A 14,012-nucleotide genomic window follows, 5' to 3' on the forward strand; every position below is an offset into this window, starting at 1 on the left:
CTTTGTTCTGAGTTTTCTTATATAAAATTGTCTTATACTTCTTTTTTTTTTTTTTTTGGTTCAGGCCCAGGGATCGAACCTGAGCCCTCTGCAGTGGGAACACAGAGTCTATCCACTGGACCACCAGGAAGCCCCCATCTTATACTCTTTTGCTTCTTTTCACCTGTATCAAGCATTCATAGATAATATATGTGCTTGTTCTGTTCACAAATGTGGTCATCATCATATCCTCTCGTAGGCTGTCAGAGGCATAGTCTGTATGGGTGAGACCATTCCCAATTTGCCATGGAGCCATCTGTACCCCTGCCCAGAGATCGGGGGCTACCCTGGGGCACTCACTGCCCTGCACAGGCCCTTCCCAGTGGGATTACAGATGATGTTTGGAGTAAAGAGTCATAAAATCCTAGATTTTAGATCCTCAGAGGGGCCTCACAGAACATCTTACTATCTCCTTAACTAAGGCTCAGAGTTGTCCCAACTCACAAGGATGCTAAAAGTCTGCTCAGTGGGCTGGGCAAGCAGCTCTCCAGACTCCAGGCCAGTGTACTTTCCACTACTGAATTCTGAGAACTTATCATTCTATTGAGAAACTCTTTGGTGTTTGCCACTTTCTCGTGTGTAGGAAAGAGCAGCAGTAGCCTGCCTTTTATCCTGTGGAACTTCCTGCTGGTCTGACATCATGGACACCGCCCAGCTTGCTTTGTAGAAGTGGTTCAGTGCCAGACATACAAATAGCGTTCTGGACTAATTCATCATCAGGTACAAATGGCCTTGCACTGTGTCATGGACAAGATTAGTTAAGATTATCTTAACGAAGGTGCTGGTGACTGTGGGAACTGATGTCCCCCTGCGGGTGTCAGCGGATAGAGGGACAGAGCAGGACAGATTAATCTTGACAGAGGTCCTGCCCGTGACCTTGGACTCATTAGCACTGTATCTCATCCCACCAGAGGCATCAGCTAAACTGTTAGGGTATGAACATTGTTTGGTTTCAGGGGTAAAGTTGTTGTTAATCACATTTGCCAAGCTGAGGATGAAAGGCTCAGCAGAGTTCAGGGAGGTTGTGATCTCTGGCAAGTCCTAAACAGAACCATTTCTGTAATCCCTGAAAACTTGGATTCTTGCTGTCAGAAAACACAGAACAAATTCCAGTCAGTTCTTTATGGGAAATAATTATGAAAATGTAAATTAAAAGAATAAATTCTTGGCTTTGTTGACTTGGAAAAAAAGCACAATGTTAGAGCTGTGAGTTTCAGTTTGATTTGGGGACGGCGGTGGTTTTACTAAGGACTTCAGCCTGGGAGACAGCCTCTCAGATAGCTCTGAGGAACTGCTCCACAGACAGAATCATGTGTGTGATTCTGGTGAAGGGTAATATGTGTAATTAGGGCTTCCCTAGTGGCTCAGTGGTAAAAAATCCCCTGCCAATGCAGGAGACGTGGGTTTGATCCCTGGGTCAAGAAGATCCCCTGGAGGAGGAAATGTCAACCTACTCCAGGATTCTTGCCTGGAGAATCCCAGGGACAGAGGAGCCTGGTGGGCTACAGTCCGTGGGGTCACAAAGAATTGGGCAGGACTCAGAGACTAAACAACAGACAGCAACATGTGATCAGGCACACCTCTTGGTAGAAGGTTGCTGCTCGTCACGAGGAACAGATATCTCAGTTAATGATATTAGTGTTTTTCTAAGTATGGGAAGATGCCAGGAACTGGGTTCATGACATTTTCTCCTAAAAATACCTGTGTGAAGCTTGAAGTGCCTCATTCCTGATCTTTGCCCTGAATTCCTTTCGTGATATACTGTAGGTGGAACTGGAATGCGGGCAGCATTCTTTGTTTTATAGCTTTATATACCCTTTGAGAAAACTGCTCCATCAGGCCATCCTCTATTAAATTTATCTTGCTCGAGATTTTCATAGCATTTTTCTCACTGGACTGAACCAACTTAGGTGAGCTAAATGTATATAAAAATTTGCAGTTGAAATATATTTCTGAGATTAAGCCTAATAGTGTGTAATGGAGTATTTTTCTACTTCCCATTTGTGTGTATTTCGTCAGTTGGACCCCAGAGAAATCAATATCTTCATTAGATTAGAGGTGGCCAAATATAAAGCGTATTTGAATTCTGCCCTGTGTTGCTGTAGACTTGGCAGACCACTTTTGAGAATATTGAAAAGGGTGACTGTACATTATTCTGGATCAGAATTCCCTGGGTGGCTGTTTGAAAATACAGATTTCTAAATCAGAATTTGCAGGAATGGAGTTGCAGAATATGTGTTTTTAGGAAATTGCCCAGGTGATTTGTCCTAAAGCCTTAGCTCCTCCAAGACTCACAGCATCCCCATGATTTCACTGGTGAGGGCATATGCTCAAAGAGGGGAGGTGAATCCTGTCTGTCACCCAGGCCATATTCTCTGGGCATTGACATGTATTTGCTGTGTGCCTGGAGGTAGGTGTTCTGCTTATGAAGCCTGAATTGAACGTTGTTCTGACTTAGCGAGTTACATTGCCCATAAACAGCGATCTTCTGCTCTGTTTCCATTGCTGATCATCCGGAGACTTGGCCAGGTCATGTCACTGCTTTTCTTCTTCTGCTCACCTGTTTCTGGTCTCATCTTGGAAGAAACTCTTAGACTCTTTTCCTCGTTGATTGCCTCTTAGGTAGCTTATTTCACTTTTTGTGCTGTGAGGTTTTTTTAAAAAAGGCTGGATTTCTTTCCCTTCCTCCCTGCCTAGCCTGCTCAGCAGGGACTGTATATGGATGGTGTTGGTAACAGCAACAGGGGGAAGCAGGAGGAACACGGTGCTGAGTTAGTGATGTTGACTGGTGAGACCTTCCTTTCTGTTGCCACACTCGCTCCTGCCCTCATCTCCTAAGGCTGGACTCGGTGGCCTCCTTGGCCTCCTCCTCTGTGGTCAAGACCCATCTTCGCCTACCTGCCAGGCTGATGTGTGAACACTGCTTTGACTGAGTCCGTCCCTCCTCAGTGCAAGTCTGTACCAGCTGGGATCGGCTTTTTCATCCTCCCCAGTTTTAAATGTAGGGCTCATGCTGAGCAGGGTCAGGACAGGGCCGAGGTGGTGGAAGTGTTCTCCTGGCATAGGCTGTGGACCCAGAACGCGACGTGGGGCTACAGCTCCGGTTCAGAAGTCAAGTGGAAAAGGGTGGTCAGAGTTGAGACAGGAACCAGGAGAGGCAGCCAGTAAGTCCAGGGAAGAAAGAATTTCCAGGTAAAGAGGATAATTGAGAGTATTGCATGTTCAGGCAAGTGGGCGAAGACTGAGGGAGTTCCATTGCATTTAATGAGTGAATGATGACAGTCTGGTGTGCTCTGAAAGCGCTTCAACAGGAACAGAGGTTAAATTGCAGCAGGGAGGAGCCAGACCACACACACTTTTGTGAGATTTAAAAATGAAAAGACAGGTTTTATTTTTTTTTCCCCAAATGGCAGATTCTTAGGTGTATTGAAGGCTCAGAAGGTGGAGCTGGTATAGAGGAGAAGATTCAGAATAAAGAGCTGTCGTGGAGGATGGGGGAAGGGACCGGGTTCCCCTGGGGCAGTCAGGAAGGAGGAGAAGGGCGCGAGGCAGGCGGAGGCACTCCGTCCAGCTCTGTCCCTTTTGCTGTTGGGAGGAGAGGAGTCTCTCTGTTAGCCGCCCACTTGGGGCAGCCTGAGGTGAGCCTGCACAGATTAGTCTGGCAAAGGTCTGTCTTGTGTCATCCTTTTCTCTTCACAAAGCTTAGGTGATTCCCTGTTGCTGGCGTGAGCCCGGGCGACTTCTGTGGTGGCCAGGCCATTGCCTGTCTGCCTGCCCAGCCTCTCTGTTGCGAGTGTTGTTCCCCTAACACACCCGGCTGTTTGCCGACGTGCCTTCACTCACACAGGCTCAGGCCTTGGCCGGAATCAGCCTTTCCTGCTCCCTTTCCTCCACTGTGCTGTGGGTCAGTTAACTGTAGATCTCACTCCATAGAGAATGGAAACTCATTCCTTAAAACTATGGTTATTTTTAGTCATGCTTTTATTTCCTCTGCTAGGTTGTGACTGAAAGGATTTTTAAATCCAGGAATAATTTTAATGTTAATAAAATGTAGTGAGAACATGCATGTCAGTATCAGAGGACAAGCCCTAACTGGGCTGACTTCAGTTTGAATCCAGGCTCTGCTTCTCCCTTGGTGTGGTTTGGGGTGGTTACATCCTGTCACCTTATTAACCTACAAAGTGGGGATCATGCAGCTGACCTTTTAGCAATGTGGGGCCCAGGCCTGGCACACACTAAGTACTCAGTAGTCTACACCCCAACAACATCTGGCTGCGCCTCGGGGGGCGGGGATGACGAGGTAGAGGAGAGTGGGTGAGGGAGCCCCCTGCTCCTCATCAGGATGGCGGGGGAAGGCGTGCGCGATTCTGCCCTTCTGAACCTCCTTTCCTGTGTCTGTGCGCATCGGGTGACACATGTCATAAAGAGCCGGTGGATGTTCTTCATGACTGTGCTCCCTTGTTTCCTAGAGCGTCCTATGCTAATAGCGGTTTCATTTGTCTCTGCTGGTGATTGCATAGAAGGAAGCGCATATTTATTCTGGGAAAGCAGTGTACACTGCAGTCAATAGCATCAATTTGTACTTTTTAAAAAAGATTTGATTGGCAGCTATTTAGGAGTATCACACAATTCGACATTTATAACATTTATGGCATTTATGGAAAGTTAGTTTCCCCATTGAAGTTGCTCTGTTTTTCCTTTACCCACAGAACTCTGGGCGTGTTGAAATGATTTGGTTTTTGGCCCTCTCCTTTTCAGAACAAATGCTGAGGCTTAGATGTATAGTAGGGCAGCTGTATAAAGTGTACATACCATATCGCTTATGAAACCAGAGAAGAAATACTACCACAGGGTTCGTTTTTTCCTATAAATTTTTAATGTATTTGACATGGTTGTGGGTAGCTGATCCTTCCATTTTCTCAGTAGGAATACAAATGTTTCCTAACAGAGAAAGGAAAAGAAGCTTGCTCTATGAGAACTCGATAAACCAATATAAATATTTTAAGAGTATTCTGTTCCTCTCCATAGCCAGTCACACCAGGTTTTATCTCTCATCCATCTTCGTGATAAATGAGTGCACATTAATTTTTAGTGCTGAAAATCTGTCTCCTGACATGGAGGCTGGTGACAAATGACACTTCCAACCAAGAGATTGTGTTGAGATGTTTTGCAGGTGCAAATGGGGTGGTGGTTCACAAATGAGCCAGTGGGAAGTGTCTCACTGAATGCTGATGCATCCTTGACCTTTGTGAAGTGTTTTTTGGTTTTTAAGATGGGCATTCTGAAACAGTTTATATTCATAGCATACTAGAGGTCTAACTGGAGGTCTAACACGTGGATCTCTGGAAAATAGGTAAATATGCCAAAGTGAACCCTGACAGAAAGGGTGGGGGAAATGAAGTCATTGCCCACAGAAGAGATGATGATTGTTAAAACCAGAATGCAAAGGAGACAAAAGCGTATTGTCAGTACTTGTGATGAAGTGGTGCTGAGCAGGTACTCTGATGTTTGTCATTCGACAGATAAGAAATAAGGGTTACGATGAGGGTTCCCATTGTAAGAAAGGACATTGACAAGCTCCAGGGAAAGAGCATGGGTAGGTCCGAGCCCCTTCCTTCCTCACTCCACCCATCCCTATCTGCCCTCCCAGCGTTTGCAGCAACTTTATTTGGAATAGTTAGAAACCAGAGACCACACAGATGTCCTTAAACAGGTCAGTGAGTACTCCATGGAACTCTACACAACAATCAGAAGAAACATACCACCTAGACATGTAGCTCCCTGGGGGCATCTCCAGAGTACTGGGCTGAGTGGAAGAAGCCAGTCCCCAGTGATGACCTTGTGTTCAATACCAAGTGTGGGGCCGGTCTCTCTTCGCTTTCTGGGTTCCTGTCCACCTCTCCACACTCGTCTCTCCTTCACTTTCATCCCAAGTGTCTCTCTTCTCTCATCTGCTGTACTTCTTGGATTCCCATAAAAGATGGCCCGTGACAGGCACCAGCAGGCAGACAGCGCTGTGCTTGTGCCCCTCTCTGAGCACCTGTTGCAGCACAGACTTGGAGAGGTGGATTCAAAAGCCACTCTTCAGAGTTTCTGAGATACAATAAAGATAGCATAATGCCCTTGTGGTGTGTCTGTGCTGTAGCAAAAGGCAGGATTTTCTTCTTTGCAGGGATCCCATTTTGAGGTCCGTTGGAGTAGCACATAGTAGATGTTAAGTGTATACATCAACTACTGTGGTCTCATGTTATAATTCTTCATAGCTCTATCTTCTTTGATCTAGGCTCTCATCGCTCCATCTCCAGTGTTGGGCACAGTGCCCCAGAGAGAGCAGGGCACTGATGAACCTGGGATTAGCGCATGAACTCCTGCGGGTTGGTATTGGAGGAGGTCGCGTTCAGCAGCTGCCTGCTGTGCCGGATGCTGAAGGGAAGGAGGCTGCTTTCCGGGACAAGTAGTTCATCTTTTGGTGCTTTCTTGATAACTTTGATGGTGAGTGATGTTTTCCCCAAGGGTACCAGATAATTGCAGATTTTGATATTTGACGTTTGGCTGAGACATCCATCTCGGGAGTCTCTGTGGTGATGTTTGAGCTCAAGAAGATGTTTCAGGCAGGTGATAGACGTGTGATTTCCAGCCGTCACCCCTTTGGAGGAATTGGCCCCAGTGTCCATTTGGACGTGCACGGGGAACGCCCGTGCCACTGCAGGGAGGGGGCAGCGGGGCCACAGGAGGCTGAGTTCCACCTGGATCCATTTCTGCATTAAGACCTGCTTTCTCAGCACTTTGAGCAGTTTTTGTTTGTTTTGTTTCTTGTTTTTGTTTTCAATTTGATGACGAAAAGTTTCTGAGTATGGGAGCCATTGCCTTAAAGAGGTTTTGGTATTCTTTATCCTAACACTGAAACTTGGATAATTAACCTGGAGGTGACTTGTTATATTTAGATTTTTCAAAATCGACATCTGCTTGACTTCTGAGCTCTTCCTTATTACCAGTGTTGTCGTCAGTGGGAGAAGTGGCTTTTCTTTTTCAGTGATTCTCTGTGGTGTGATCAACATACTCCCTTCCTCCAAGGGGCTCAGAAGTGAAGAGGGAACCCCTGCTGTTGGCCCTGGGGGCTGTGATAAGACGTGTGATATTCAGTGTTTGGCAGTATGAGAGATTGTGCCTGGGGTTAGCCTGTTTACATGGATGACTCCCTGGAAGTCCTCCGTTACTGCTCGGGTAGGAGGAGAGCTGGGGGTTTTGTTGTTTGTGTTCAGTGATCTAAGCCTTTAGAGCAGAGCCCAAGGGAGCGGAGGAGGGCAGAGAGCAGAGCAGGTGCTGGGGCGGGGGGGGTCATCACCTCGGGGAGCCACTGAGTGTGTAGCACCGCAGCTTGCAGCGTGCCATCCACCCCTTCTGCTCCTCAGCATCATCAAAGGGCAGGCAGGATGGCCAGCCATGTTTTATAAGTGTGAAAGTGAGACTCACACCTGCCAGTCACAACTCTTAGGTAGTCGAGGGTGGAGTGGGCCCTGGTCCTCAGGCCTTCTGTTCCTGTGGACGCCTGTAGGTTTGTGACCACAGAGTTGGCATACCGAGTGGCGACCATGGAAAAGACGGGCCGAAGTTGGAAGGAGCACCTGGAGACATGTGGGAGTAGGGTGGCTCCTGCTTGAGCTTGGTTCAGAGGTCAGGGGCTCACGAAGCCACACACACGCAGGGCGTGTTGTCATATCTGAAGCTTTATGGGGAGCACCGAGCGGGCTCTCAGGCATACTGAGGGGTGTCTTAGGAGAGCAGGGGAAGGACATGGCATGGTTTTGTGTTTCAAGGGTGAGCTTGACTGAGGGCTTCCTTGGTTTGAAAGTCCTGCGAGTGCTAAAAGGGGTCCCCAGCTTTCTTCCCAGCTCAGCCCAGAAAGGCTTAGAGTCATTTGTGGTGTAGTATTGCCTTCAGCTCAGTCAGTCTTTTGAGGGGGTATTTCCTTCCTCCAGCATCAGCCCCCATCATTGTGTCCTTTGCTGTGCTCTGGTCTGTGAAGAACAGGAAGATTCAGGCACCAGTCTTGGGTCATCGGGGGCTTGGATCTGAAAGTGCTGGTCCCATTTGGGTTTGTATTTTGTAATGAAAGCCTGGAGTCAGTCCGACATCCAGTTATTGAGGCGAGTATGTGTAGGATGCCGAAATGGAATAGTATGATGTATCCCTATAGATTCATCCCCCAGATTCAGTAATTTCAAGGTATTTCCTGGGTACAGCTGCCCGTTATGTCTAGAGCACTTAACTCTGCTTTTATTACCTTACAACAGCCCCATGGGGCAGGTATTATTTATTTCCATCTTGATGATGAGAAAACTGACAGGCCCAGAGATAGGAAGTAACTTACCCAGGGTCACACAGCAGCAGCTAGCCTTGGCAGCCTGTGTGTGGACTCTCTCAACTGCACTGCTTGGGAACGCTTCTTAGCTTTTCTGATACAGTTTAATAAAACCATCCAAAAGTTTGTCTGCAAAATCCTAAAGTCTAGAATTGTGCATGTAATTGTGAATGTCAGTGATGGCATACTCCTCCAGCAAAAATTTGTTGGTGTGTGTTCTGCATAATTGCTATGGTAACTTGAGTTTTAACAATATATGTGTAAGCCTCAAACGAGTACTTTTTGATTACTTAGCCTTTAGTAGACATCGTAGACTGCATGAAAGTTAAATCAGAGACTGCTAATTATACAGTTAGCTGCTAACATGTGGTGAGGGACTCAGCTATGTGCATTCATTTCGAGAGATTTTCAAGAGTTTGGAATTGTTCCAGCTTGCTTCAGACCTTCTTCCCCTACTTAACCCCTGTGGTACTATGTATTTCTGTATTTAAACAGTAGATTTGAAGTGAACAATAGTGGTATTATTGAGTAATTCTGTCATTTTGTGTGACCATGTGGAGTTTTTATTTCTGTTTAAAAATTAAAGCAGATCTGGAGGTGTAATATTTTTTCTTTGGTAAGTTCAAATTTTAGGTCATACATGAACTGTTTTACTAAATTTGCTTAATGTCAATAAAGTTGAAATGTATTATTTTAAAATGGGTGGTTCTGATACTGAAGAACAAATCATGAAAATAGTTGATTTTTACATAATTATTACTGAAAGTAGTGTTTTCATATGAAGGGGGTGTTTTTAAAAATGGTCCTTCCTGGCTGTTGAATACACGAGGTATATCCTGGCAGGCAGAATTCTTTTTCTGAGCCTTTGGCAGGACAGGAAGAAAGACTCAGGACTCCACTGCGGGAGGAGTCTGTGCCAGAAATCACCGCGGGCACGCGCTGTACCTTTATCTCACTCTGTCCCTCTGCGAACTTCTCCTGGGCCTGCAGCCTGTGAGGCCGAGCACTGAGGGCTCCTACAGGGCCAGCTGGATGGAGCCGAAAAGGATGGCATCAAGGCTGCTCCCGCCCAGGTGGTGGGCTGGTGGAGACCTCTGCTCTGACCTGGAGCATCACTCAGGGCAGTGGTCCCTACCTGATTGTGTGCCCAGGGGTGTGTGGTGAGGACTGGAGACATTCATGGTCACAGCTGGAGGGGATCTGACCTTGGCATCTTGTGTGTAGAGGCGGGTTATGCAGCTCAGCATCCTCCAGGGCACGAAGCAGCCTATCCACCCCAACGGCAAAGAACTGTCTGCCCAGAACGTCCACGGTGCTGAGAAACTTTGACTTAGGGCAAATAAAGTAAAATTCCCTAGCCTGTTTCATTTCCTTGAAATGGGAAAGAATTAGTGCTTTTCTCATAGTGATTTTGTGGCAAACTGTGGAAAATGATACCTTGAAGAGGCCAATTTTGGGTGGCATAAATAACAATGATGGTTAATTTGGTGGGGAGACATGTAGGATGGAAACCTGTTGCTGTGAAGGCTCAGGTGCAGTAGAAACGCTCCACTCTGCATGCTAGGTGCTGTCCACGGGTGATGATGCTTAGGATCCGGCCTTAGATACTTATTCATTTTGGGCTGCACTGTGCAGCTTGTGGGATCTCAGTCCCCTCCCTGATCAGGGGTTGAACCCAGGCCACTGAGCCAAGTTGTAACCATTGGATCCCCAGGAAGTTCCCAAGATCTTGCCTTTAAATTAGGAAATTGAACTGGAAATCACTTAGAAACATTTGAACAGGAAGCAGTGTTTCTGGCCAAATGCTGGCTTGTCAGTCTTTTCCTGAACTGGTCTGATGATAAGCCATCTGGGTTGCTTGTTACATGACAAAATCCTCCCCTCGAAGACTCAGAGGTTAGAAGAAGGGACCAGGGTTGTAGTCATGTGATGGGAATCCTCAGTTTCAACAGTAGTCCTCGGTGAGTCTTAAGATCAAGCAAATTTGGGGAATAGTCCTTTTAAGGGCAGAAAAGATCCTTTGTCAGTGAGTTTGGAAAACCGTGGTTTAGAGTAATGTGTGTGTGTTAGTCACTCAGTCGTGTCCAATTCTTTGCAACCCCATGGACTGTAGCCTGCCAGGCTCCTCTGTTCATGGAATTTTCCAGGCAAGAATACTGGAGTGGGTTGCCATTTCCTTCTCCATGGGATCTTGCTGACCCAGTGATTGAACCCAGGTCTCCTGCATTGCAGGAGGATGCTTTTACCGTCTGAGCTACTAGGGAAGCTCATCGTTTAGAGTAAAGCAGACATCTTTCGTATAGCCCTCTGCTAAGCCTTTAATAGGATAATTTGCATTGCTATCTGCTCAGTGTCCCATCTGGTGCAGATGTGGGACAGGGTGGTGGGATGGGAAGCAGCTTTAATCAGCCTGCTGACCACGTATGCAAAGTTGGACACTGGGTGGTACCTCTGAGAAGCTATGAGGAGATCAGGAAAAAGAAAGAACTCTAGACATGAGCGGAGGGGAGGATGCACATGTTCTTAAAAGGACTGTATTCACACAGTTCACTTGTTTTTAAAAATTTACTATGGGAAGTATTCTAAGTGCAAAAAACTAAGACAAAATTTTGGACAGTGTAATAAATTTAGTGGTTAATATACAGCACATTGAATGCAACTTGCTGCCAGCATCCACAGAATAATTTTTAAGTCACAGATCGTTGATGGATTCTGGACAGCTATGGGATTTCATACTGAAGCCTGACTTTCCTGAAAATACCCGCTGAGGCATGGCCCTTCCTCTTTGGCCTCGGTCCTCCTGAGACCGTGCTCCCCAGAGTCATCTTGAGGCACACACACACTCCAGGCTGGGACCCAGGGGAAGCTGTCGCCTTGTGCTTGTCCACATTCACGTCCAGCCTGGCAGGAGACTTGGGTCCTGTTTCCTTCACAGAGCAGTTTCAGAGAAGCAGACTCTGTGGCCCCTGATTCTGTAGCTTTTTGTGGCATCACATTTAAATACTGTGCTCCATAATAAGCAACATTTGTAGTATCTGTTCGGAGAAGGCAATGGCACCTCACTCCAGTACTCTTGCCTGGAAAATCCCATGGACGGAGGAGCCTGGTAGGCTGCAGTCCATGGGGTCGATAGAGTTGGACACAGCTGAGCGACTTCACTTTCACTTTTCACTTTTATGCACTGGAGAAGGTGTTCTTGCCTGGAGAACCCCAGGGACGGGGGAGTCAGGTGGGCTGCCGTCTATGGGGTCGCACAGAGTCGGACACGACTGAAGCAACTTAGCAGCAGCAGCAGCATAGTCTCTGTTGACCAAGGCTGCTTCAAAGTAGACTCAGCTAGCAAGCACCTCAGAAGACCTGCGTCAGATGCGTGGCATGCACGTGTTCAGAGTGGTGGTGCCAGCCCAATGGTTGTGGCCTTGTAATTTGTCAAGTAGTTTGTCTCCCAAATGACAGTTCTCTGGCTGGTGAACGAGTGAAGGGTGTTTCAAGAGCAGGCCCCGGAGACCTACTGTAGCAGCATGAACTGTGGAGCTTGACCATTTGTGCTTCTGGGTGGAGCGTCAAGGTTGAACAGCCTCTCTCTCCTTGCTGAGCCTGGCTGATGAAGCTGATGAAGTAAGAGTGAGTGTTCTCGTTCACATGTAAATAGTATCTTCCCACTGAAGGGCTCTTGATTAACTTTCTGTTGCTACCTTAAATTACTGCACACTTAGTGGTTTGAAATGCTACAGACATATTTATTATCTCTGGTTCAGAAGTGCGCATGCATCACCAGGCTGACATCATGCAGCCCTGTGTGCGGCTCTGGGAGCTCCCTCTCTCCCTGCCTTCTCCAGCTGCATCCCTTGGCTTGTGGTCCCCTCTGTCTTCAGAGACAGCAGCCTCACATCTCTTGACTTGCTTCTCTCATTGCATGTCTTCTGTTCTCCGTGTTGATAGGTTCCTGTGTTAGGGTGTGGACATCTCTGGAGCCATTATTCTACCCACCACAGGCTTTTTCTGCTTTCTGTATTTCCATAGTACCCTGATCTGTACTAAGTCGTATGGAAGTTCTCTGTTTACATATATTTCATTCCTACTAAATTTCCCAGACTCCTCTAGGGCCACCACGTTGTCTGTATCACCTTTGAATTCCCAGCATTTCCACAGCACCTGGCACTCAATATAGGGTGCTCAGTAAGTGTTTGCCAAGCTAAACAGAACTGTTTCAACACCCCCACCCCACCCTGGCCCAGATTTTAAGAACAAACATAATAGCTAGAGAATTGTAACTTTTATAGCAAAGCAGTAAGAATTCAAAACCCCTTTGTCTCTTGACTTCTGGAAAACCATTGAGTGTAAGGCTCAGACAACCTACCTGTGCAGTAGAATTCATTATTGTAGCCATGTCTCAGGAACGCATCATCTGATGCTGGTCATGAGTGTGAAACCAACTGTGCAAAATGAATTACTGCTTGTCTATTTGAAGACTGCTCTTTGCTAAACTGAGTATCGCTTTGTAATAAATCATGGAAAGTGGAAAATCTCAAACCACACATTCATTATTGCCTTGATCTTAAGGATAATATTGTAAAACTGTGAGGACTTCAGATTATTTTTGTATTAAATGTATCATATAAGTTAGCAAAAAAGCATGATTTGATCTTTCTTTATATTACAGGTGAGTATAGATAAATTCTTGTCCATTAATTTTGACTTTGTCTGAATGCCCTTTGTGCCACCTTTTTAGTGATTAATTTGTAGGAGGCACACCTTGGATAGAGTAACACCCCCCAAAACTTGCCCAGAATACCTAGTGAGACTGCCCCAGGAGCAGGAATGCTGAGAAAGCTCACTTTCTTTTGCAAGATTGGCACACATTCAGTTGATTTTAAAATAGAGTTACACATCTGTTTCATTTGTCTTGGTATTTGAGTTTTTAAATCAGAACTGGCTATGCCAGAACAGCAGGCTCTCTGAAGTTTGTATTAAACGTTATTGCTTTGAGAGTGACCTGCACATTTGGTTTTGGTGTGGATGGTTGTCACCCCTAGAGGCTCCTTCACCTCTGTCCTGCTCCAGGTCCTCTGGAACTTCCTGGCCCTCACGTTCCACCTCATTTCTGTTTCCAGCACACGCCTCTTCCTCCCCCCGTGTCACTTGCCCAGCATACCTGCCAAATATGTCTCAGCCCCTCAGGGCCCATGTAGTTGGCACTATGGCAAAGGAAAGTGGTTTTCAAACTGCTGTTTATTTTTTGAAGCACTGAGAACTCCTGTTTTTTTTTTGTTGTTGTTGTTGTTGTTAATGTTCTCTTACATCCTGAAGATACAGAAAATGGGTACAGGTGGAACTGCTCAGGTGACACTGAAGGGGGCCAGGGCCTTCCCTGCTCAGTGTGGGGACTGAGGCCAAGTGTCTGAGGAGCTCGCTGGTAACACAGTACCCCCTCGAGAAAGCGGTAGTGGAGTAGAGAGAGCACAGACTCCATCACTTACTAGACGTGTGCTTCAGGCAGGTCGCCCTGGTTTTCAGTTTTGTCATCTTTAAAGTGGGAATGATAGCTGTACCTTCCCCCTTCACCACCACCACCACCCCAGTGGTGCCCCCCACCCCACGCGGTGGTTGT

The 14,012-nt window shown here is 46.6% G+C and overlaps 1 protein-coding gene across 2 annotated transcripts in view; it reads left to right on the forward strand.

Moving 5' to 3' along the window:
- Nucleotides 1-14,012, forward strand: part of CCNY (cyclin Y) — a 110,028-nt gene that overhangs the window by 24,740 nt on the left and 71,276 nt on the right. Inside the window, exon 1 of one of the 2 annotated variants that reach the window (XM_027560072.1) lies at nucleotides 6,448-6,531. The exons of the other annotated variant lie outside the window; for it this stretch is intronic. The gene's annotated coding sequence lies outside the window, so the exon portion shown is untranslated. Of the gene's footprint in view, nucleotides 1-6,447; nucleotides 6,532-14,012 lie in introns of those variants that run through there. 2 annotated transcript variants of the gene reach the window in all.

Source organism: Bos indicus x Bos taurus, chromosome 13, assembly GCF_003369695.1.
Source record: "Bos indicus x Bos taurus breed Angus x Brahman F1 hybrid chromosome 13, Bos_hybrid_MaternalHap_v2.0, whole genome shotgun sequence".
Taxonomy (NCBI): domain Eukaryota; kingdom Metazoa; phylum Chordata; class Mammalia; order Artiodactyla; family Bovidae; genus Bos; species Bos indicus x Bos taurus.